At 37.4% G+C, this 25,496-nt stretch overlaps 1 protein-coding gene across 5 annotated transcripts in view; it reads left to right on the forward strand.

The window, feature by feature from the left end:
- SLC16A7 (solute carrier family 16 member 7) overlaps positions 1–25,496 on the forward strand; it is an 83,670-nt gene that overhangs the window by 11,941 nt on the left and 46,233 nt on the right. The window contains exon 1 of one of the 5 annotated variants that reach the window (XM_069802264.1): positions 18,569–18,684. The exons of the other annotated variants lie outside the window; for them this stretch is intronic. The gene's annotated coding sequence lies outside the window, so the exon portion shown is untranslated. Of the gene's footprint in view, positions 1–18,568; positions 18,685–25,496 lie in introns of those variants that run through there. 5 annotated transcript variants of the gene reach the window in all.

Genomic DNA, 25,496 nt, shown 5'->3' on the forward strand with positions numbered 1-25,496 from the left:
CTAAAAAATACACTTGCCCACAAATAATTTATGAAAGACAAAGGAAGGGATTTGGTATGATAATCTATAGTGAGCTGAGTAAAACAGAAAAATTGCAAACATATATTAGTGAGTTGAATATATTTTGTCTTCATGTGCTACTGCAGTGCTTTAAAAAAGTAAGAGTGTTAGTGGCCAAGTTCATACTTCTTTAAGTCATTAGGAGATACTCAAATAATCAAGGCTTAACTGTTCCCTGATGGAGTAGCCTTAAAAATTATTTTGAAGGTATTGCATTTTGTGTACGATCATCTGTATATTCATATAAATGCATTTAAATACAAGATAGTGAGGACGACTGAGGGGAAATCGAGGCACCAGGGGAAACATGAAATATCAGTCTTGTAGTGAACAAGCCTTGAGTCAGTTACGGGGTGTTTTTTCCTTACCTTGGACTTTGTATGCTGGTATGTTTTTTCTGTTACTAGAGCTGTTAGAGCAAGGGGGGGTGAGAGCAGCAGCCTTCGGGGGATTAGGGAGGCAGAGCGGAGGGAGGGCGGTGAGCGTCCCACAGAGCAGGCTGAAGCGGCGGTCGCTGCTGGGGAGGGCTGGCAGACTAAGGGGCTGGTGGGGGAAGGATGTGTTTTCGCCACAGTGCCATTGCAGTGAGCGCTGAAGTACAGGTGGTGAGAAGGAAACTACCGACATGTCCGTTTAGCGACTTGTGCACAGGCAGTTTTTAACACGCCGGTGTTTCTGGCTCGTTCTGAAAGGTGGTGTACAAGAGGGGAGAGTTACTGCCATTTTGAGACAGGTGAGAAAATCTCTGTGTTTCACACTGGCCAGGTACAGCAAGTCTGGTCCTGCTGTTGTCCATTCTTGGCTCTATGGTCTTCTCCATTCACTCCTTACTGTGCCCTGAGGCTAACCGCTGCAGAAGAGTGCTTACAGGAGAATCAGGCAAGAACCACCCCAAAAGGCTGTGTGCTGGGCAATGTGATGTGCAACATACCTTTCAGATTTGCATTTTCTTCATACCTAACGCACTCAGACTTGTGCAGTGTCACACCCTATGGCATATCTTATTACTCAAGCTCTTGTGTATCTGCAGTTATCTAAGCCAACAAAACTACTTCAGGCCTGAACCACAATACTTTATAAATAATTCACAGGAAATAGTTTTAAATTAATATCGCCCTTTTTTTTCTGCAAACGGAGCTACTATGGAATTCTTGAGCTTATTCAAAAAGACTTGGCAGTATCTCTGGCAAACTGTTACTGTTTTTCTGGTCAGTTGTGTGCAGTCCCACATGCTATCTGCATCATCGGAGACAGCCCTAGCTATTTTGTGCCTTGAGTAAAATATATTCAGCTGCCTCTACTCCAACATTTGCAAGAAATTATATTTAATACCAGCATTTTTATAGAATTTCAGAATGCCACATATTCAGCTATTATGAAATACAGTCTCACAAACTTCCAGAATGATATGAGACAAAATATTTATGCATTATAAAAATTAATGTCTTATTAGCAATTTAATCAGTGCAGTCACAAATTGGCTCTGAAAATGCTGCCTCTCCAACTCTGCAGCTCTGGGCAACTGTCCAGTCTTTACATAAGGTAAGCTGGCCTCTATGTTGTTCTGTAAGGCATTGAACATTGTTTCAAGTTTTAATTGGGTGGCTTATACAGTGACTTTTAGTTGAGTAAATTGTGAATTAAAATTACACACACAAAATTTGTCACTGTTTTTTGTCTAACAAGGCAGAGGTTTGCTTTTGCTATGTAAGACTTGATGATTTACTTTCAAAAAGGATACCATCAGTTGTCTATGGTATGTACATAGAGCATGAGATAGTTTGTCTGCACCTTCCATAAATTTTCTTCTATGCAGCCATGATAGCCATGAAAAAGTTCGTAATGCAACATTCCTGAGTTGCACATTTTACAAACACAGCAACAAAATATGGCTATTGCAGCACATGCTTTTCAGAGACTCATTACTTGGCCAAACTGAATGTATTTTTCTCAGCAATAGAGAAAAGATTGCAAAATTTCAGATTTCAACACTTTACTGTTAAGCTGTGGATCTATTTCAAAGAAGATAGAAAGAACATTTTTAGAATCCAGAACATATATTTTTCACTTTCTTATTTTATAAGAGTTAAATAAACAAACAAGAAAACCCTCCTCCTACCTACCCCAAAACACCTAAGATTTAAAAACATTGGACTGGAAGAAGGAACTGGGTGATTATTGTCAGTCCCCTGCAATACCAGGAAACGGTATTATGAACACCGTCCATCCAAATGCAGAGTTCAGTAGCATAGGTATCTATAATTGAACAACTTATCTAGACTCACTTTATATAATGGAGAGATACAGGCACTTGTAGGCCATGTATCATTTCATTACAGCTTAGATGTCTAAAACAGGTCAGTGAGATATGTCCCAGAAGTTCATTTCTGCCCATCGACTGTAAGTGGAACCTAGGTATCCAGATCACATGCAGATGTCGTCACTGTCAGTGTCTAAATATGGCTGTGATGAATCCCTCCCTTAAATCAGAAAAAGTCACAAATCATGTGTAAGCCAAAAGATACCTTGCAGAGCTTTATTAAAAGCTTAAATCTTCCCTAAAATGTGAAAAGATAAAAGTATATACTAGTAGGAGAAACCGGAGAAGTGGAGATTGTCACCCCCTATCTGAGGTCTTGCAGGGGATTAGACCAAAAAAAAATTAAAAAAAAAAATTACACCAACAGAAAACAGTTTGTGACCAAACCTTCATTATTAGAACAAACCGCTATATAGCTTTAAGTACTATTGCCAGTGCTAATGTAAAACATTCTTTCAAGAAAACCAACATCCTTGGATTGCGACTGAAGGAAAAATTGTGCTGTAATATTAATGATATCACTTGGCTGTGTGCAAAAGAGATTTTTTTTTTTAAGTGTCTATTAATAAACAGACGTTGTACTGAAACAGATGTCTAGTGAGTAGCAAACCTGAGCTGACGTTCCAATTGGCATCCAGACTGAATGGTTATGGTGAACATCCTTCCGTTTTAACAGTTGAAGCTCAAGATCCCGGAAGAAAACCTCAGCCTTTTTCTGGTGCCTGGCTCTCTTCCAGGAAGGAATGGTTAAATTTAATACGCGTGTGGCTCCGTGTGAGTGGGCAGCAAGGTGCAGTAAAGCAACGGCACCTAGGCACCCATCGCGGAGGAGCTCTCGAGTAGCTGCCTTCCTGTTATATTTAAAACCCCGCTGCCATTATTATTCACAAAATACACTGCCAGATTAGTCTCATATGGTGAGTTGACTAATAGCCCTCACGGCACCTACACGTTTTTATAGACAACGGTCCAAGACAGTATTAACTTTTCTTTCCGGCTCCGTCGCGCCGAAGCGCGCTTGAGGGCTGGCCTTCGGGGACACCGCGGTGGTACCCGCTCTTAACCCCTCTTTCCGCGGCTGCTTTCCGCAGATGCAGAAATCTGGAAGGCAGAGGTGGTTTTCTCTTCGATCCTGTGGAAGGAAGGGCCTGCCACCCAAGGGCGCGGCGGGGGGGAGCCTCCGGGCTGACAGAAGCGAGAGGCCGTACGCGGGCCGAAATGCAAGCGGTCGAAACGGAGCAGAGGGCGTCCAGCGCGAACAATGCCTCGCTTCCTATTTCTCTCCAAGAATAGGAAACACGGCCGTGTTGGCACCGCAGGGTCTCCGTCAGAGCTCAGCAACCCGTGTTCTCCTCCTTTTTTGTCCTCTTCTCATATGCCTGTGTCAGCAAACACGTTCCCTTCCTGCCGTTGTCCTCCGTGCCGAGGCGGACACCTCTCGCAAACGGTCCTCCCCGCAGTTTGGCGTTAGAGGCTTGCCTATCGCCGCCACGTCTTATCTCCCATAGATTTCATCCTTCCCGAAGGAACCGTTTCAGATTCAAATTAAAGTTTTAGACAGTACAGAGATCAATTAAATGATAATATTTTCTCATGATTAGGCCAGTCTTTTTCTTTAAGCAGCCGTCATATTGGGTGTGCATCCAGTAGTTTTAGAACTCGTCTCACTTGTCATGCGAAATTGCCGCAGGTATTAGAAATGCAGATCGTTGTTAGCATCATCATTTTCAGATAAATTAAGAAGTTCATTGAGAGAATTGCTTCTTTCCCCGTGAATATTCAGAGTGGTAGGCAGTGAAAGTAACAGCAGTTTGCTCATAAAATCTGTCCCAGAGACTCTCTAGAATTCCCAAACAAAGCACTTCTGAGAGCTCTGAGGCTTTAATATCAGTTGCACAGTGAATATCTAGGATGAGAAAAAGTTTCTTTTTTTTCTTTTTTGACCTGAGTCCGCAGAATGTTTTTCCATTTCATTTGGCCATGCGGTTTCATCCCTTCCAGCATTTATTTGGTCAAGGCAAGTATGGTGTGTGAGACTGGTGAAAAATAACAATTGTAAGGACATGTACACCTTTTTGTTTGCTTCTCCGACAAAATAGTTAAGGTCATTTTTGCAATTAAAAAGGAAAGGCTTTTGATGTGAACTTGTAAAAGCATTTTGCTCAGAATTCTTGAGTGAAGTTATGATCTGGTCTAAGGTACAACTTGCTTTTTATGTATGCATTTATTTTATCATCAGTATTGCAGATGATTTGATTTTTTCTATAGAAAAATGGTGAGTTTTTGTAAAATTTAAGATATAACGGAAAATAGTTTTTGGAGCTCTGAAGCAAATTCTGCATTATCTCCAGCAAAATACAGCTTTTTAAATAATGTAGTGGCTAGCATTGCTTATTAATACAAAGAAGTTTCTCATTACTCTATAAAGCCTAATGTGGTATTTTACTATGGCTGTTAATGGAGCAGTCTAAAAAAGTCTAAGTTAATTGCATATTTACTGTTAATTGCTGGACGATTTTGTTCAAATGAGAAAAAAATTAGACTTTTGCAACACTGAGTGCCTCCAATTTTGCTTTTAAGCTTCTGCTGATGATCTTTAGAGCATTTTTATTACGTTTTTAATTTGTTGAACAAAGTCATATTAATGCTGATCTTAACTTACTATACGTTTTAAAAGGCAGGTTCACACTCAGCATCTCAGTACGTACTCCTGTAGCATTAGCCACAATTTACGTTCAGGTGTCCCCAGATATTAGCACTCATTTTAAAGGCTATAGCATCTAAATAGACTTTTGAATGTACACAGAAGATGATAAGGAAAAATCCTGCATGTCAGACAAAGAAACTGTGAAAGAAACCCTAAGAGGACGATGTAATGTTAATAAACCAAGGATGCCCTTCTGTGGGATCATGTTCTGAATGTTGAGCTTCACAATTACCCCTTCCACCTCAGTAATTTGAGATGCTTGTTGGTTTGGCAATTGGTCACACAAAATAAACTGTCCAAACATCATGTGTGATAATCAGCCAATCAGGTCTCCAAAGAGTCTTTAAATGTTCAAACTGAACAAAGGCTCTGTACCTATCAAGTTCAGATTATTGTCTTGGACAGCAGCTCTCTGCCAGGTAATGTGCTGTTTTTCTATTTCCTTTTAGCTTTACTTAGTAGCAATAGGTAGTTTCAGATTCCTGTGGTAATCCATGCAAAACTAATTGACTAATTAAATGCAAGACAAGTCAATGCGCCAGCTCACGTTGCACAATATTTGCTATTGGCTTTTTAATGATTATCTAGCATATATTGAGGAAAGAGTGTGAAGAACTTCAAAGAAGAAATATTCTTACACTCTGTCTACTCCTAAGAAGTTATAACAAGTATTAATGACTGAATGGTGACACTCCCCAGTCTTGTCAGGCTTTATAGATTTGATTGACACTTATTGTTCATATATTTTGCCAACATTTTGGAGAAAACAGAGTTCAAAGATAAGTCTTCTAAAGAGAAACTTTAAAGAAAGGGAAGCATCAGTGTAGTTCAGGTTGGATTTCAGGGCTGATTGACATGAAATGTAAATCCGAGTTAGAGTGAAGGGTGTGCTGGAAGTGGTTCTCTGACTATGTGGCTTGGATTGAATTAGAGGAATGACAGGACAGTGATAAAGAGTGCAAGCAAAGTGTTTGGCAGAAGCACAGCTTTGAAGAAGCTCAAGAAGCTCCCAGCTAATATGGAAAAAAAAAAGTTGAATGAGGGCAGGAGAAGATTTGAAGACAAGTTGGACATAGCTGAGGCAACAGGCAAGGTAGATGATTGCTGTGGCAGCACGTGTGGGAGTGAAGACTAGAGCCTGGGCTGACAGGGAGAATTAATCCCATGTGTTCTGAAGTAACTCATAAATGCAATATCAATTTTACTTACAAGACAAGTCTTCATGATAAACATCTTATTTTCATAAGGATTCGGGAGGGCAGCCATAACATAATCCCCCTGCATGAAACCCAGCGATGGAATGAAGGCTGTTCAGCCTCACTGGGCACTTGCGCAGTTGGTTCTTCTGCAGTGCCAGAGATTTTTGTGATGAAGAATGAGGGGTTGCTTTAAAGCAAGCAATGTGGGTGTATATTTCACTGACACAAGTAACTCTCAGTCTTTTACAACCTCAGAACTCAGTGTCCTATGCCTCATTTTAGCGTAGGCACTTAAAAATTACTGGATTCCTTTGACTGAAGCAAGAGACAAAAGTAGTTTCCAATTCTGTTTTTCATATATAACAACCCCTCTAAAATCTCCAACCAACCTAAACAGTTTTGCCAATAGTATTTTGGAGAAAAGTTTACTGAGTTTATTTCATGGGGATAACCTGGTGATTTTTGGTGCTGTTTTTGTCATCCCTGTTATCAAAGTTTAAAGCCTCAAGGTCTAATTCTTCGCTTACTGAGCTCAAAACAGAGCGCAAAGTTGTCTTTGATTTCACTAGAGCAGGCTGATGGCTTAGGGGCCAGAATTTTGGCTGTCATCTTCACAACTCTTCTGACATCAGAAGCATTGTAATGGCTTACCATGTAGTAAGGCTGTGGACTTAAATGGGTCAAACTGCAAAACAAAACCTGAAAAAACTGGTCAATGGTGGCAGTTTTCACGCTTACTTCCGATGGGCATTCTTATGCCTTTCTTTATATTTTTTTCATTTGTATTTCTTCATTATATGATAAATCTGCATGAAAGATTAGTCATAAATTATTTATGAAAAAGGAAAATATTGGAGTGATCAAAAAATAAGTAATATTTTGTTTTTCACCAGTGACCAGGATCCCAGCATATATTCACATAGTCCCATCCTCATGTAGAACTGATGTATTGTAACTCTCCAATAGTAAAAAGAGTCACTTGCCTGTTAGTAAAAATAGGAGATAGCAGAAAGGTATTCCTACAGTGGAATGGTAGAGGTCCCCAAATCGTTGCATAAAGGAGTCACGTTTGAACAAGTGATTTTTCGTGATGCTGCACACAACCGTAGTGAATTTTCAATATGAAGAAAATTCCTTTTGCTTTAATTTACCTCCTAAAGAACTGTTTTTCAGATTGTCACACAAAATTGATTTACCAGTAGAACTCCCTATCCCCTTAAACAGTTATAAGATGGAAAGAAATTGAGGGGAAAAAAACCCAAATCAGCCTGTCTCTTCTCCGCAAAGTCACAGCAAAAGGAAGCATTGTGCTTGACCCACATAAAAGAGGAAAGCAGGAGAGTGAAAGGTGTGTGTGCAATGTAGTTACAGACATAAAACAATCACTGCGTGATGTTTAAACATTGCTTTATGGTGTTTCCACTGAGATATTCCGTTAGTATGTGATGATAATGAATCATGATTATACTTCACTGAGAGCTCTTGCCACGACTGCATACTTTTCTGATTTTTTTCCTTCCTGTGGATTGCACGTGGAAACAAGGGAGAGAAAATACTTGAAGAACATAGCCAGAATAAAAGCAGCAAAATTATACTAGTACTTGGAAGTGGACAAACTTTTCAACACAGTTTTATTTCATTTTGTCAATATTATTTTATTCAAGTTAGAAATGCAGCTTTAAATATAGTCTTGTGGGGAATGTGAAAGAATGCCTGGGCAGCGCATATGTGTTGACAGAAGTGGGTTTTTTTAAATTCTTTTTTTTCCACTTCTGTAGACATAGCTTGTCTATAGCAACTAATTTGAGAAAGAATATTTTCAGCTAAAGAGAAAGATCAAAACGAGACAAGTGCTTCTTTACTGGTAAAGCTCTCAACATCTATACAGCATCTCAGTTTAGCTGGCAACGTTTCTCCCAGATCTAACTCCTACACGCTCAGATGGGAAGTCTTTAGAGCAGGGAAAAGTGCCATCTGGTGATTCAAAACAGTACAAAACTGATGGAATCAACTTCTTGTAGATGATAAATGGAACTGGTCATCAACCTCAAATAAAATTGCCATATGTGATGTTTGGTCCTGAAGATCCTGAAAACTGACAAAACACTCAACTGTCTCCATTATCAGATTTCTATTTAAAATTTTATTCTTTCATGATACTGCAGGAAATGAATATTGTATGTTTAGCAGCATAATTCATGCATTTCTGTAATCACAAAAATGTCAGTGTATATGTGTGCTCATACAAAAGCTATATACCATATATGCCAATTATCTAAATTATGAAAATTATAAATGTACACTTATATTTGTCCTTTTACATTAGATTTTGAACTCTGATACAGGGATTGTGATTTACATGGATATTATATGGCACATATTGTACAGTAACAATAATGTCTCTTGTATGAAGAAACTAGAGAAACAATAATAGGTTAGAATAATAATTCTAACTATTTTCATAAGTTAAACAAAATATTTGATAGTTGATAAGCTGATGATGTGCCTTTAACTGAAGGCCTCAAATTTAAGAACACAAAGACCATGAAAAAGGAAAAGGGTAGGCTGTGACTTTGCAGAGAAAGAGAAGACATAAAAATGGCAATATTTTATTCAGCCAGTTCAACTCCTTATTCTGGGTAGAACTGTATCTGGTTTATGTTCTGCTTTGTGGTGAGGGTGAATTAGTAGCTAAGAGAGTAAGGTAAACTCAGTACTAGCTCACTGCATTTGTTTAAAGGCTCACATCTGTAAACATTTAGTCTGAATATTAATTTTTTTTTGCATGAGTACTCTGAGTATCCTGTTGTTTTTTATAGACCACATTATGCAAAGTTGTTGGGTTTTTCATCAAGTCTCCCTTTAAGAGGCTTATCAGAGTGAAACAAAATGCTGTAGGGTCTAGTAAAAATATGCACAAGTGCCAAAATGCTGTGTGTAAGCATTCATAAGAATAGCTCCTTTAGTTCAGATACTGAAATATTTGTTGATAATGAGGAAGAAGCTGTAAAACATCCATTCATGTTCTCAGACAGATTTTCCTTGAAGTCAGTAGGCATTTCAAAAGGGTCAGACTGTGTATGTATTTCTGTAAACTGATCCTTCAGTTTAAAAAAAAAAAAAGGAAATACGTAATACCAAAATAGCATTTAATGAATATTAGCCCATATCCATTTTTCTAATTAGTAATTTAGAACGTGTTCAAAAAGGATTTACTACAGACTTGTGTTTATACATCACTGTTAATATATGTCTTTTTTACTTGAAAGCCATTTTAAAAGAGAAAAAAGGCATGAAGAAAAAAAATGTCCTGTTGAACACTTATAGCTCTGTATGGGATTGTACAGACATCTTTGGCATAAAATTTCTAATAAACTGCCAAGTATGAGCTCAAGGTGTCTTGTCATACCCTGTGAAGTTAAAACACTTCTTGTACGCAGTGCCACGGACGGTAATGCAAAGAAGCAGTATTTCTCAGCCAAATCCAATTTTGTAATCCCCTTTAACTTGCTTGTTACATTTTGTATATTCAGGTATTAGTTCAGCTTTTCCATTAGTTTATATTAGTGCCTTGTGATGTAAACCCTGATGTGAAGCTAGCACTACAAATGAATACTGTCCCCTGATTTTCTGTGTATGACATGGTACAGATAACTTTATCCATAATAGACAGTATCTCTATTTTAAGGAGATAAGACCAGATGATAATTCTTTATATTGACACACAATGACTAGCTGGGTCAGGGTGAGTTTGCATAGTGGAATGAGCTCTCTAAAATTACGTCCAGTCACCTTCATAATGAGAAATGGCATAAATGTTTAATTCATTCATTTCTTTCCACTCAGAAGGTCAAAATGAACTGGTATCTTCATTTCTGTTTCTATTAGTTTTCAAATGAGTTTTACTTTTCCGTTTTCAAGTAATATTTAATTTGAAATATCAAAGGAACAAAATTAAACTCTAAGTGTCTATACAAAGTTAAGAGAATGAATAAAAGATAAATTCAGTTCATTGTAAATTTCAATAACAACAGTCTTAATTTTAATGCAGCTTAACTATTTTAGAAGTCAGTTGATGGTCAAAGCCAATGTTACTGTAAAGCAGAATGAGTGAAAGCAGTCATCCTTGTGGTGACTGGGACTGATGATGACCTTTCTGCATTTATCATGTGATTAGAAAAGCAAAGAATTTTCTCCTTCCAAGGACAAGAAATCAGGTATATCAAGTTCTGTTCACAAAACCGGCGAAGGTTACAGCATGCTTTCACCTTATCTTAAACAAAAAAGAATATAAAGAACTGACTAATTAATTTCCAGTGCAAACAACTGATCTGAACTATAAATGACTGGGCTGTTTAAGGAGTAGGTAGACAATTTAAGAAGTTCTTTGAATTCTAGGACTTGACTGTGGCTTAAAGCCAGGCCTCCTTTGGAAGACCGGTGCTGCATTAGAGTTAGAATTCCTTCTGGACAGCATGTGCTGCAACAGGAGCTCTACCAACCTGCGAGATGGAACAGCATATCCCCATCTGTTGCTGGCCAGCTGTCCTCTACATCCCCCTCCTTTTCACGAGATCAGCCTGACAGCAGTAGTTACGCTCTCGAGCCATCGTGCAGCAGAGCCGCAAACGTGAAACAAAAGGGGAAGGTGCACGTCTTCGCAGTCGTTTGCCTGTCTAGAATTCAGTCCCTGGGTGTGTTGGGGTGTCTAGCTCTGGTCCAGAAAAAATACTTAGCGTGTGTTTGTGCCACTGAATCGCTGAGGAGTCTTTTCCTAGAGAGAAGCTTACAGGAGAGAGAGTGAGATTGTTTACTGAGATTTGTTATAGGGAATATTGTTGCAAGAATTGAGTGCTTTCCTGGTAACTATTGGTTTACAATGCTTAGTAGTTAGCAAACTATTTTATATTTCATTAAATTTACCATTGCCTTGTGTCAAGAGACTCTAAGGTCTAACTCCCACATTTGGGAATAGTAATTACTCTCCCTTTTTCAAAATGGTTAATTTTGCAATATGTTCAGGAAATACTCTGACAGTGACAGCAAAATGTGGCAGTCCACACAGTGTCTTCTGAAATCTAGACCTGTGAGAGAAGGGTAAAATACCGAGAAAACACCTCTTTAATGTTTGTTCTGAGAGAAAGGGATGGTGACATGACTGTTAGGATTATTTGAGGAGTAGGATTTCTAAGGGAAAGGTAGTGGTTTTTTGGTTGGTTGGTTGGTTGTTTTTTTTTCCCCCAGGTTTCAGGCATGGTTCAAAGTTTATTTAGGGAAGTAGAATGGTATACCATTCACTCTTTGTGGATTTGCCTTAAAAATATGCATCTTTAAAGAACCTACCTGATCATTTCTTTGAGTAGCTCCTCATCCTTGTATTGTGAGAAATAGCAAGTAATTGTTACCTGCTAACCTTCTCTACATCATTGAGTTTTTACAGCATCACAGACGTAGAGCAGCAAGAATATGTGATTGATATCATTACATCATCTTTAGATTGACTGGGGAGAGCCTATTTCACTTTATTCTGGGCGGCTATCTGTGGTGGCTGTATGAAGCGTCAATTCATTTTTCCATTCTCCCTCCCTGCTATCAGATTCATTAAAGCTGAAGCGCTTGCCCTGGTTGACAATAAACCTCAGGTATTTGTGAAAGAAGAGCGTGATAGAAATGGATATTGCAAAAAAGGGCCTGTTATCATCAGATAACATAGTGTGAACGTTTTTGGCTTGGTCTTTGTGTTTGTTTTGCAGCCTGCACTTCCTTGGGAATGCAGACATGGAGCCATGCCGGTGCAGCCTGGGTGCCCAGGTTGCTGGCGGAGGGGCAGCCCCTGGCAGGCTGTACGCAGCAGCCAGCGCTCCCAGAAGAAGTTAGGAGGTAACTCGCGCACACGCCTACGCTGCTGGCTAGCCCTTGCCTGAAGACATCGGAATTAGGGCCCCAGGAGAAGAAAAACTTAATCTACATTGTAAATGGCAGGTTGATGTAACTTCAGCCTGAGGTCATTATAACTTCAGCTGATGGGCTGATGGTGGTGTGCAACTCCAGCGATCTGCGCTGGTAGTGCACTAGGTCGAGAGAAGGAGGTAGGAAAGCAAAACTACAACAGCTGATCTGTGGGAAAGTGTGTCTTTTTGAGCCCCTCAGGTTTTGTCCCTTTGCACAAAGGGGACGATGACGGGCGTGAAGTGAGGTGAGACCTTGAAACATGCAGTAGAAAGGCAAAAGGACTGAGGAGGTTTGTGGGATGAAGAGAGTATGATGTACGTGACCATACAACATGAAGAAAGCTCCATGAGAGGCGGCCAAAACCCCCTTCTTCTTGGTATTCTCTGGATTAGGACAATTGAGATGGGGCTACAAGAAGGAGAATCAGCTCTTTTGGGGCATGGTTATCTGAGCTGAGCTACTCAAGCTGTGAGAGGGAAAGCCATCCCACTTCTCCCCACATATTTTTATAACAACCATTCGTCTTAAGAGTAGAAGTCAACATTTGAAAAGATCTGTTTGAATGAGGGTGAAATTACACCTGCAAATCAGAAGACTAAGCATAGTGTGAGGAGGAAGCGATTTTTCATTTTGTGCACCTTCATCCCCACAAAACAGGCACTTAAAAGAAAGATATTTAATAGTGAAATAAAGAAAAATGGAAAAAGGAGAAGAAATCCCACCTAATGACAAATCAGGGATCTTTAAAAAGTATTTTAACCAAATCTGGCATTACAGACACTTTAAATCACTAGTCATAAGTAGACCATCACTGTACTAAAATACTGGTATAATGAAACAACCATTTAAGTGCTTTTGGGTGTCTTTTTCTGTATCTTAACTGCCTTGAATTCATTATTTATTTTTTTGTGAGACTTTTCGGAGAGTATGAATTGAGTTTTAGTATCACTGTGATACATCAAATTACTGATATGTCCTCAATTTTTAATACCAAATGAGTAATTTTTAACTTGGAAATAAGAAAAGAGGTGAACAGGAATGTAACTCTATAGAGTAGGAATTTTTGCTTTAGTAATGAACTCTATTCACATATTATTAGGAAACTAATTTGTATCAATCAGTAAGAGATACACCATTGGAACAAACATTAGCATTTTTTGCTTAGTAATTCATCTCTGACTTATGAGGAAGACTTTCTATAATGTATGAAAATATTAAAGAGTTAATTACAGTCTATAAAAAAAGCCTTGTGGGATGCATTGCATCGTTCACACAAGACACATTGTTTTCTGTCCGTCAGTAAGTACTTTATTTGTTAAAAATGATCCCATGATATTAATTTCTGACTTGGCAAGAAAGATATAGATCAACAGTATGTACTAACATCTGGCTGCACAGTGCAGCTGAATAACTCATGCGATAGCAGGAAGAGAAAAAAATGGCATGCAAATATACATAATTTTAGGCTCAAGGGCCCAGTATTCTTGTGCAATACTGGTTAAACAGACTGACAAAGCAGACACAGTTTGAGATGTGTTAATATGGGAAAATGTAATTAGTTCCAAAATAAAAGTTACTATAATTCAAGCAGTAGATACAAACTGAGGAAAATAGTGCTAGCCCTGCGTGCAATCAAATCATACTGTAAGGCTGATGATTTGATGGGTATTACAGAGTGGAAACAGAAGACATGAAGAGAAATTACAGAAGCAAATCCTTCACAAATAGAAGTATTATACATATCACAATGAAATATATCAATGACAGAAATGCAGCTTTGTTAGTTACTGCAACTGTCCTATCAGCTGAGTCGCCAAGTTGCTTTTGAAGACTGGGGTAACATTTGATATCTATTCTTGAGGAGCATTTCATTTCTACCAGAAAGGTGTCTGAAGGGCAATTTAACCTTAAGTTAATAGAAAAGTAGGTACGCATTAATTTCCTTATGCCACTAGGGAAATGTAGTTCTTTGGCTAAATATAATTCCCTCATCTCTCCTTCCCTGCTAACCATAATAAGGAAGAAGTTGAAACTGTTTTTCCTTGTCTGCCAATACTCAATGAAGAACAATTAATTTTCTTCTCTCCCAGTTATCACTTCAACCATCTTTCTTTCTCTCCCTCACTCCTTCTTGCACGTTCTATTTCTCTCTCCCTTCTCTTTCTTTTCATCTAAATACACACATTCATGTTGTCCTCATCCAACCATGATACTCCTAAAGCTGTTTTTCCAGATGCCACACAGCCCAGTGTGTGGGTGCCTGGTAATAGAAGCCAGTGTCATGAAGAGATGGATGTATTTATTGGCTTTTTATATGAGACATGAACAAGTGCAGACTATCCTGATGTCTGTATCCTGATGGCCACATGTACAGAACATCAGACAAAAAACATTGCTGATGAGTCTGGGGCTGATTTTAAACTGGTGAGCTAGATCTTGACCTCTGAGGTATCTCAGCGTGGTATCTTAAAGTGGCAGGTAAGAGAGAGGCGTACTTTCACACGAAGGCTTGCTTCCACTATGTCCTCACTGCTTATGAGGACAGTATCTGAACTTGCTTTCAGAGCATTGCTTGTTCATTTATTCATGGTGAGTATTACAATTTCTGAAATATGTTGACTCTGTAATGCACTGGAAAGAGGGTTTTTCTGAGCCTGTAGCATGAGTCAGAAGTGCCTAGCTACTGACATTTAGTCACTTCTTAATCTTTTTCTTCTGTTGCACAGTATGAACAGTACAAACATGATTCTGCCTGCTCAGAACTGGAAAGGTTTATCCAATGTAGAAGTGCTAGATTTCCAGAAGATTCTCCTATCTTCATAGACAGTATTTCTGGAAGAAGATGTCAGGGAAAAAATCTGACAGCATTACAAGTTACAAAAATTACTTTGCATTACTTTAATATTGCCCCAAAGTAACCTGTTGTTGTATCAGCATATTTCCTCTAAATATTTTATGCTGAATTTCATCTTCTAAACTCCTGTTCTTTTTTTTTATTTTATTTTTGTCTTGATTTCTCTTTCTTTCATCAAATTCAGACATCTATATATTAATAGCCAGAAGGGCCTTACCTATTTAAACAGATATGGGGATAAAATGCAATTTTGTTTCATGGAAGTCCCAAAGATGCATCTACCTTTTCCTGGTTTTGATCATCCTAACATCTTTATGAATAGAGAACCAACTTTCTTCTCTCCTATACCCTGTAAGTGAGGATGAAGTCCTTAAAGATAATAGATGAATGCTATCATGATATAATAATCAAATATCAATACATTCTTCTAGCCTAAAGCCTGCTTTACAAAATTCTCATTTCAGCGTCTCATATCATGTGCATACCTGTAATACTAATAAAAATTATTTTATTGCGGAATTAATGTAAGGTACAGACTAACAAACAGTCCTGGAAATACTTGAAAGAATAGCAGTAGGCCCAGCTTCAGGGAAGCAATTATTTACTGTGACTTTCCTTTCAACTTTTGTCACGTGTGATTTTCACAAGGTTTCTTTTATTACCCTGTGCAGTTGCCATAATAACAGCATGTCTGTTGTTGGAAACCTCAGGCTGTATTTGTCTCAGGCATGCCATGCAAGTAGGAAAATTGTATTTAAGCCTTGACATAGTATGGCATGACTTGGTTCATTTATCTGGATTCAGCCAGCTGAGGGTGGTTCAGCTTGTTACTCTGTTAGTATAAAATGTACTTCCTTGTCATTTTTGATGGATCATTAATTACCCCTGTCAGGTAGCAGCAAAAGGTTTTGTGGTTTAAGTCCTGCAACAAGTTTTGTAAAATGTAGGGTTATCTCTGAGGTGCGGTGTGTGGAATAAAACTAAAATAAGGCTGGTTTTGGTTTGGTTTGGTTTTATTCCTTTTGGCAACATTTCCAATGTTTGTCACTGTGTTTTAGTTGCCCTGTTGCTCACGTTTCATAAAATACTACCTATCATATGTAACATGCTTAGATTGGGTTTGCTACATATAAATCAATGTCTTGGATATGAAATACTCTGATCCTGTTCTTCATTTGCATTACCAAGGTGACATTTCATATATTTCCTTAGAAAGAAAATTTTAGCTTTGAAATTGGAAAGTGAAGTGGACAGCATTGCTGCTTGATGAGTTCTGAATTAATAGATAATTTCTAAATAAGATTCTTTTGCCTCTTCATAAAAGGAAAGTATAAGGAATTAAAACAGAAAAAAGTGCAAAAATAATTCTTTCTAAATAGTATTTATTTCTTATATGACAAAGTGATGAAGAAAGGATGAATGATGGGAAATGACATTGCCAGAAGCAAATTAAAACACAGATGATAACGTGAAGTGTATAAATATTATCCAAAATATTAGAATAGATAGAGGAAGTGTTCATCTATGTATTTCACTGCAACTGGGTTATGTCTTAGTTCAGTACATCTAGAAGATATTTGTACCCTGATGTGCAGATCCTTGTTTCTCATCTGGAAATCTTTTCAAGTCAGAATTTTAGGACTTTTGGCAATTATGCAGAAATCTCAGAGATGTCTGTTGTGGATGCACAGTGGTCTCCTGCAGCTCGGTACCTGAGACTCACAGCTTCTTTGTCATACAAAGCAGATGCTCATATTTCTGCCCAGAAAATCTCAGGCAGAAATAAGCCAGGCCTAGGCAGCATTAATCTGAAATCTGGATATTCAACCCATAAAGAGTCAAAAGTCTTCTTTAAGCCTAAAGCTCCTGTAATGTTTGGGATCAGAGGATGGTGGGACCTATACAGATGCAGATGTGTTTGCTTTCAAAATACATTGAATTTTATTACTTTCTGTATGAGAAACTTGGTCAGTGCCTTGCATACACAGAACTAGGTTCCTGTTGCCTTATGCCCTAACTGTACTGTGTTACTTTGCACAGTGTAAGTTTTCTGCAGTTTCTGAAAATGAATCTTTTTTTTGTCAGAGTATGAGTTGATTACTCAGAAATTGAGATTCATTAAATAACTGGCCAATTTTAAAAATCATCCTGAGTCCTTCTTTAAAGCTTAACTGTTGAGAGCAATTCTTTTTTCTAGAGCAGCTTTTTTTTATTTGCATGCACAGGTGAGACAGACATGCTTCAAATAGAGCATGAATCTGGAGAATTTATTCCTAGGGTTTTAGAATCATATTGATTTTGTTTGTTTACTTATTTAAATCAATATCTTTTTCTTCAACTACTTTGGCATCAGTATTAAGATTTCATATGACTTTTGTCTCAGAGAAGCGTTGGGGGAAAAACGAATCCAAAGCCCCAATTTCATATAGATTTAATTCTTAGAAACTGCTATTAAAGGAATCTGTGAAAAGTTTGACATAATTTTGTTCCAGTAATAAAGACTGGTAAGGTTGGTTTCCCCCTCCTCCCCCTTTTTTCCCCCCTCTGGTGTATAAGACCTCTGAAATTGAAGGAAGAAAAAACTTTTATGGTAGATTTTCCTATCCTCTGAGCCTAGTTATAAACTCCTCTGTCTTTCCTCTCTAATTTGATTCAGGATCTGATTGTTCTAAGATAAAAAACAATTTTGTTGCTGTGTCTTCTTCATTGTAGTTGATCTTTGCTGTGCTCATACTACTCTGTTGGCCAGCAGTATTTTGGAAAAGAGGATCAAGCCCATGCACCTGTATTTTTTGCAGGAAGTAATGAATCTGATCATTGCAAAGAAACAACTGGGGGTATGCTGGATGCCAGGGAACAAGCTAAAGAGTAAGAAAACAGTTACAGAGAATAGAATTTTTTTTATATTTGCTCCTAAAACTAGTGTTTAATCAGACCACTTCATGAAGAAAGTATAAACTGTTGAATTTCCATGAAATTCTGTGTTGATAAATTCTATCAAATAAAACCCAGCAGTTTGGCCCCGATCTACATTTTTTCCGAAATCTGTTGAATGATTTCACAGTTGAAAGCTGTTGGGTGTGGCAGTTTTTCTCCAGAAATGCTGTGGCATTCTGTGCTGGTCAGCTGAGGCGTGAACAGCTATTGGAAAAAGTGCTGCAGGGTGATAGCAAGCCACAAATAGTTTTTTAAAATACCTGTGACTGTGCTGTACTGCACAAAAAAAAGATACCTTATTTATTTGTGTGAAAGCACAGAATTTTTCCCTGGCTTGACTAGGAAAGAACAGAAAGGAAGAGGCAACTGAAAGACCACAGAGAGAAGCAAACCCTACTGAGAGAGGAGAGCCGAGTCCTTTTCTAAGAGGTGCATATGGTTATACACGTTACCGAGCCTGCCCACATTTTCTTGCGTAATCCTTCTCACCTCCTTGCATGACTTAACTCGGAATATAGTACAGGCAGGCTCAGTGAGGGTGAACCAAAACCTCCCATCATGAGGCTAAAAGGTGACCTTGTTCTGCTGTGATGCCAAATATTTCATCTGAAATTTCAGCTGAGTCCTCCTGCAACATCCTTCAGTGTGAGCACAGGTATTAAAATATTGGAGAAATAAAAGACAGTTTAAATAAGATAAATGTGATGATGCAGAAGGCAGAATGGATGACAAATACAATCAAGGCTTCAAAAAATACTATGCATGCCATGCTAATCCCCCAGAATGATTTCCTGGTTTGTTTATGGCTACTTTTTCTTTTTTATGAGTAAATTCTACTTTGGCACAGAAAGTATGCTAATCTGCTCCTTTTTTCCATGTCTTTTAACAAGCACTTGCTCATGCTGCAAAATACAAACAGACAATAGGTTGGCTGTTGCTGAATGTGTGGACTTTGCATATATGATTTCAGCTTAGTGGCATGTAACAGCAAAGCCAGCACTGATTTTAATTTTTCCACTAAATCCTTACATTTCAGGATGACTACTGGGTTTCTTATGGATTGCTTCTTTCATTTGCAACAAATAAAAGGAAGAGGTTGTTGCTGCATTATGATTTCAAATTTTCAAAATCAAGATGTCATATTTTTCCAGTAGAAGAACTTGGACATTGGAATCTGTTGAATTCAGAATAATCAAAAAGATATGTTTCTTTGCCTACAAGAGAGAAATAATCTGAGATGAACTGTAGAGAAGCTGTTTCTATCATATAATCAGCAAATTAACACTGCTACTGGGCTTCACTCACTCTCAATTAAAAATGTGATTGGCATTGAAATTGCCAAGTTTATAGTGAAGACAAAGGGGAATATTTTTGCAAAGTCTGAAACATTAGCTTTAATCTTTTATGGTTTCTCATATCATTAAAAATTCTCCTCATCTGAAATGTTGACTTTAAAATGCTTTTTGTCTCTTTTTCAGCTAAAAAAAAGACTTGCTATTGTTTGCCCTGCAAAATATATACTTCTATAAATCTTGAATGAGTGTGCTAGACCAAATAAGAAATTTGCATTTAAAAATCTTTTTTTTTTTTTTTTGAAAGAGAGAGTGAGAACGAATATTTCTGAAATACCCTTTTTCCCATTGAGTTCAGGTTATTTGCATAAATAAACCTTTGATGCTTTTCTATGAATATGGGAAAATAAATAAATAAATAAATAAAAATACAAAATATTGTTTTGAAATTTGGGATGCCCCACTACCACTCTCATTTTGGAAAGTTTTGTGCAGAGCCTAATTTTTTTTCTGTCTCCCTTGATTGTTCCAGAGAAACTTCATGGTATCACAGCACTCAGAACACATAGATTCCACTGCTTACCTGCAGGTAGCCTGCCTGTTGTTTTGTAATCTTTGTATGGCACTCTGGGGGCAGTGCCACAGCGATAAATGCTTTAAAAATGCAGGTAGGTTAAATAGGTTTTGACATGGGCTTGTGCAAAAGGCAGTTCTAAAGGGCAAAAATAATACAGCGTTTAACACCTTGCCATTGAGAAGCATATATATTCTCTCACACTGAAGACTGAAAGAGGAAAGAAGAAACCGATAGACAATATATTCTACAACAGTCCCACTGACTGCTGAATTCCCTTAATGGACAAAATAAACGTGATAAAACTGATCGTATATAGGCACTTAAGTGGAGAGGTTTTCATGGCTGTAGAAAACAGTCTTGATTGCTGTTTTCATCAGAGACGTGTATTATTTGGCCAGTTCTCATCATCCCTCAATTCACTACAATAAAGTTTTATACGGAAAGGAGTATAAGCTTCATACGTAAGCTTGATATACAAGCTTCATATATCCATGATAATAAATGTAAGTTTATATATAAACTTCAGTAATCAAAACCTCAAAGAGCTGCTGCATGGTAGTGAAGCCCCTTAAATTTCTTTTCCTAGTTGAATCAGAGTGTTAACATTCTGTTTCTTGGCGTGGTCAGGAGTGCCCCAGCCTTGATTGTGCGGGATGCCTTACTCCCATCAGGGTCTGTTAAGTAAATAACATGCGGTCATTTGATAGGTCTGGACTGTTCTACAGTTTTAGAGGTTTACCTGGTCAATAGAGTGTCACGCTGTTGGTTGTGTTAGGTGACACTGACACTTCCTTTTCAGGCACTTGCTCAATAAACAGAACATTACCTAATGTTCAAGTTAGTTTTCTATCCAAGAAAATTCTAGCCAATGTATTTTCCATTTCAGGGGAGTACTTCATTTGTGAGACTATTCAGGAGGACATTGTCAGTCTTGATAAAACTGTTCTATTTGGGAGGCAATAATCTCGTATTCCTTGGCTGCTGAAGATTTGGCTAACAAAATTTAGCCTAAGCAGGAGAAATTGCTGCTTTGGAGGTGGATATGTAGACGTTAGGTTTTCCTGAATTGATTGTCTTTCCACTACAGACACATTAGATGGCTGTAGCCAACAACCAGTTTGCCAAGCTCTTGAGCCTAAATATTTTGTTTGAAATAAAAATGGATGTATGCGTGTTCTTAAGCTCTTTGTTGAACTGAGACGTGAAAGACTTACCTAAAATTACAAGAAAAGTTTGATGCAGAATGAGAGAATGGGTCCATGTCACCTGAAACGTAAGTCATTGCCTTGACTGGAAGACTTTGATTCCATGTCAGGCATGGAGTTAAAAATAGTCAGGTGTATACTTACTATTATTGGTGCACTCATACAATAAATAATCATCATGAAAAATTCATCATTAAGAGGAAAGAATAAATACAGTGCAATCCACTAAACCCAAGAAATTGCAAAAAAAGGAGGGATTAAATGTATCACTCAACCTGACACATACCAATCAACCCATACAGAAGTGGAAGTATGCTCATGTACACCTTGAAAGACTTAATACATCTCTCTGTTTCATGTTTCCTGTCCTGGGTACATCATCCTATTTGTAAAATAAACATCATACTTCAGAAAGGCTGTGTATTTTTCACATTCATCTACTCAGCACTGATATCCAGAAGAAACGAAAATCTACAACCCGTTATTATATTCAAATTTATCTGTATGTCGCATTCTTCTGTGAACTGTAATATCCTGGAATGCACATAATAATACTATTTTGGATAGTGGTTTGTTGATAAAATACATCTTTCCTTGTAATTGATAAGGATAAAGACTCCATTTCGGATTGTATAGTAGCCATTTTATGCCAGTCCCATGGTGCAAATATGCCCTAGAGCCATCTTTGCTTTGCTTAAATAAGCACTTTATTTCAAGTGCTTTATTGGCAATTAACAATGATTTTGTAGTTACTTGGCAGCAAATGGTAGAGTAATATTACATTATTTCACATCAGAGCAGGTATGTATGATATAATTGAGCAAATAAACCAGCGCTTTGCTCTGTTAACAGACAACAGTAATCATTTTCAAGTAAGGCGTAGCTATGCATATCTTCATCATAAAGACTTGTAGATATGTAGTGTATGTGAAATATATAACTGTAATTTTTTTCCTTATGTAATTATGGAGGAGGCACAAGTACAACCTTATTGTCTAGCTCATGTCAACATTATTACTATTTCTAAGCCATTTTCACAATTTTGAATGATTTTTGGCATTATATAGTCATTATTCATAAAGGATATTGTCCTATTTCACTTTCTTAAGTTTTTAGAGAAAGATACTCTTTGTAATGTTTTTCTTTCAAACTGTGTTAACTTGTAAATAATTATGCTTTTATTATAATTTTTTTTAAAAAACCTAAATGATTCTAGAGTAGTTGTATTGAAGTATTTGTCTAATGGACCTTGGAGGTGTTCCTCATGCAGAAGCCAAAATACAATGAATTTCAGTGAGTGACATAAAAGCTCTGAAGAGGGTGAACGTGGGTGATTCAAGGCTCAGGTAATGGTCAGAGTAGCCTTTTACAACACTTACTTAGGAGCAGCCCGTAGCAATGAAATATGCAGATAGATAAAACATATTCTTCAAGAGGGTTTTTTCTTGATCTTTTAAGAAATCAGGATAAACAGGAGTGTTTATAAAAGCACAATTTATATTAGGTGATCCAGCCACTGGTCTGAAATAGATGTGCTATACATTAAGTAATGACTAATCACTCAGTCTTACCCTTGAGTCTACCAAAGTATTGCTTTAGTATCTGTTTTACATGTAATTTTATCCTATGTGCCTCAAAGGAGTTGAGTACTTTGTTTTATGTGTTTTCTTATGGATCATAGAAGGCATGCAACTTTATAGGACAGGAGTGCCGGTTTGTTTATTTATTTACGCTTTCTTTTCTTACAGTGCTTCTGGTCACAATTTTGGTCAAATTGTCTTATTAAGAACTATATTGTACCTCTCTGGCTGCTCTAATAGTACAAATTCAGTGTAACCGAAGAAGTATTCCGAGTGCAGAGCTTCAATCTGTTTCTTTTATACCTAAGGACAATTCAAGAGTTACAGTACCTGTTCTATTTAAAAGAGGTTTAATCTTTTCTTTTTGTGGGACTGATTTTTTGTGCCAGCTTTCCAGTTCAGAATTAGTTGTCAAATCCAAATGAAGTTTGAGGGAGCTTTTTTTGTGGGAGATAGATTCATAAAAATCCACTTGTTAGAAACCACCACCTGCATGTGCAAATGTGGGGTGTGAGAAGTGTCAGAAGTACATAAAAGTTTGCTATCATTCAAAACCAGACTTTTGCATTCTGTTCTATTGCATTTCTGCTGGTTTACTGAATTGGCAGATTGTAATGTACAGAATCCCCACTCTGTCTCTTCCAGAAATACGACTGAAGGAGTGTACAGTAGAAAATATTTTATTCAGTTATGTACAGAATTTGTACATCATCATTGCATAGCTATGTTGTTTTCATTTAAATAATTGTAAAAAATCTATGAACTAGCATATGAAAAAATCCTACAATAGTCTTATTTAGGGAAGGTGCTAGAAAAGATTAAGATTCTCCTTTGACTGATGGAAAATTAAGCAGTACTTTGTGTTAATTTGCCATTTGAAATATGCACAGCTATCATAATAATAACTATTTTGTAATGTATATGTGCTGCAAATGTTTGCATGACTTTATAGATTGCAGCTAACCCTACAAGGTGGGTTTAGGTCTGATGCATAACAGATAGGTGCGAGAGCCAATTGAAAAACTCATAAATAGCCAGAGCTAGATGACATCTCATGCACTCCTCCTCAAAGTCCTATTTTGTTTTGCAAAGAAGATGAGTCATAGCTTTATTCACATTTTAGGGATGAAAACAACACTATTTGCTTCATCCTTTTGCACACTGATATCTGCTCAGGAAACCTGAACAGGTACATTCTGTTACTGTCCTTTTTCACTTTCTAAACATTCAAGGTTTATCAGTGCTCTTTTAAAAGTCAGCTTTATTCTGCAGGGGCCAATCACACATTTCCCCACAAAGGGCAAATGACAAATTCTGTGCATTCAAATTTAATTTCATAGGTACTACCACCTACATGCATTGTACCATCATCCGAGAAGCACAGGCACAAAACCGCAACTTAAGTATGTTTTTCCATCATATGCTTCTTTTATCATGTAAACAGTGCAATAAATGTATGCAGCATTTTACAGACATAGTTTTTGAATCAGTAAATTATATGAGGGAGAAGAGAAAGAAACAACCCATGCTTTTTCTATACATGAAAGCCATACAGATTTTTTTGGAGTTAGGGCAGAGTTCATTTTACTCAACCTTTTGTCTCTTAGTATAAACATTTTGTTGACTGAAGAGATGAATCTCACCCTACATAACTTACAGGGGAAAAAAACCAAAACAAAACCCAAATTCCATGTTTAATATACAAGATGAAAAATATCGTGAAAAAGGAATAATAATACTAAGGTTGAACAGAACACAGATTTTGTGCTTGAATAAAACAGATTAAAACAAGTACAATGTCCCATTGGGATCACCTGGTAGTACATCCAGTAATATTTTGAGCCATACGTGGAATATTGAAAAGTGTGTTTGGAGAAAAACTGTAAAGAAAAAAAAAAAGCCTACTTAAATCCAGTCATCCCAGAAGATGGTTGTTGTTTCATCTGCAACTATTGACTGAGAAAGGATCTAGCTAAATGACAATTAGAAATACGGATTTGTAGTTCAAATCCATCTAAGCCCATTTGAAGTCAGTTGGGCTGTGTGTGAAAGTAAAAGTCTATGTATAGGAAGTCTATGCATGGCCTATGCATACCTATGGATAGGTAGGATAATAGGATAATAGACTTCAGTAGAAATGACTAAAAGACATGACTTTAAAGATTTTAGAAAAACATATAAACTTGAGAGTTGGGTGTTTTGTACACAAAGAAAAGTATTATTGTCCTGAAGACTGAAAGAGTAATCTTCGGTGGACTACAAGGCTTGTAGGCCATGAATCCCAGCATTGTATTGCTTTCTCAAGGAAAACCTTGAGATTTACAAAACTCTGCTGCTGCTTCCTTGTCTTGTTACCAAGACAAAATGAATAGATATGTGGAGTGTGCTGTACATGTTATTTACACATATAGAAAGTTTGGCTAAACTCGTTTTATGTGTAAGTGGGCCTTCAGTATAAATCATAAGATAAAAAGCAAATGTATGTATCTGCTTTTCACAAGGAAAAATACAACTCGATTTTTTGCCTCTGAGCTGATTAAACTTCTGTCCTGAAAGGGACAACAGAGTCATTGCTTAGATTGATGCGCTCATTGCCCTACATTCAATATGGCTTGCTCTTGATTTATTAAGCTTCCAGGTAAATATGATTTAACTAGTCTCTTCTGTGAATATTTTTACTGTGCCCTTTTGCTAATTGGAAGCATGCAAATACCACAGAGATCTTTATATTTCTTGTCTCATTTGCTATATATTTATGTAAACTGTACTGCTGTTTCTATTGCAGCTACTATAGTGAAATTTTGAGGATTTGA

The sequence above is a fragment of the Haliaeetus albicilla genome, chromosome 14 (genome assembly GCF_947461875.1).
Source record: "Haliaeetus albicilla chromosome 14, bHalAlb1.1, whole genome shotgun sequence".
Classification (NCBI taxonomy): Eukaryota; Metazoa; Chordata; class Aves; order Accipitriformes; family Accipitridae; genus Haliaeetus; species Haliaeetus albicilla.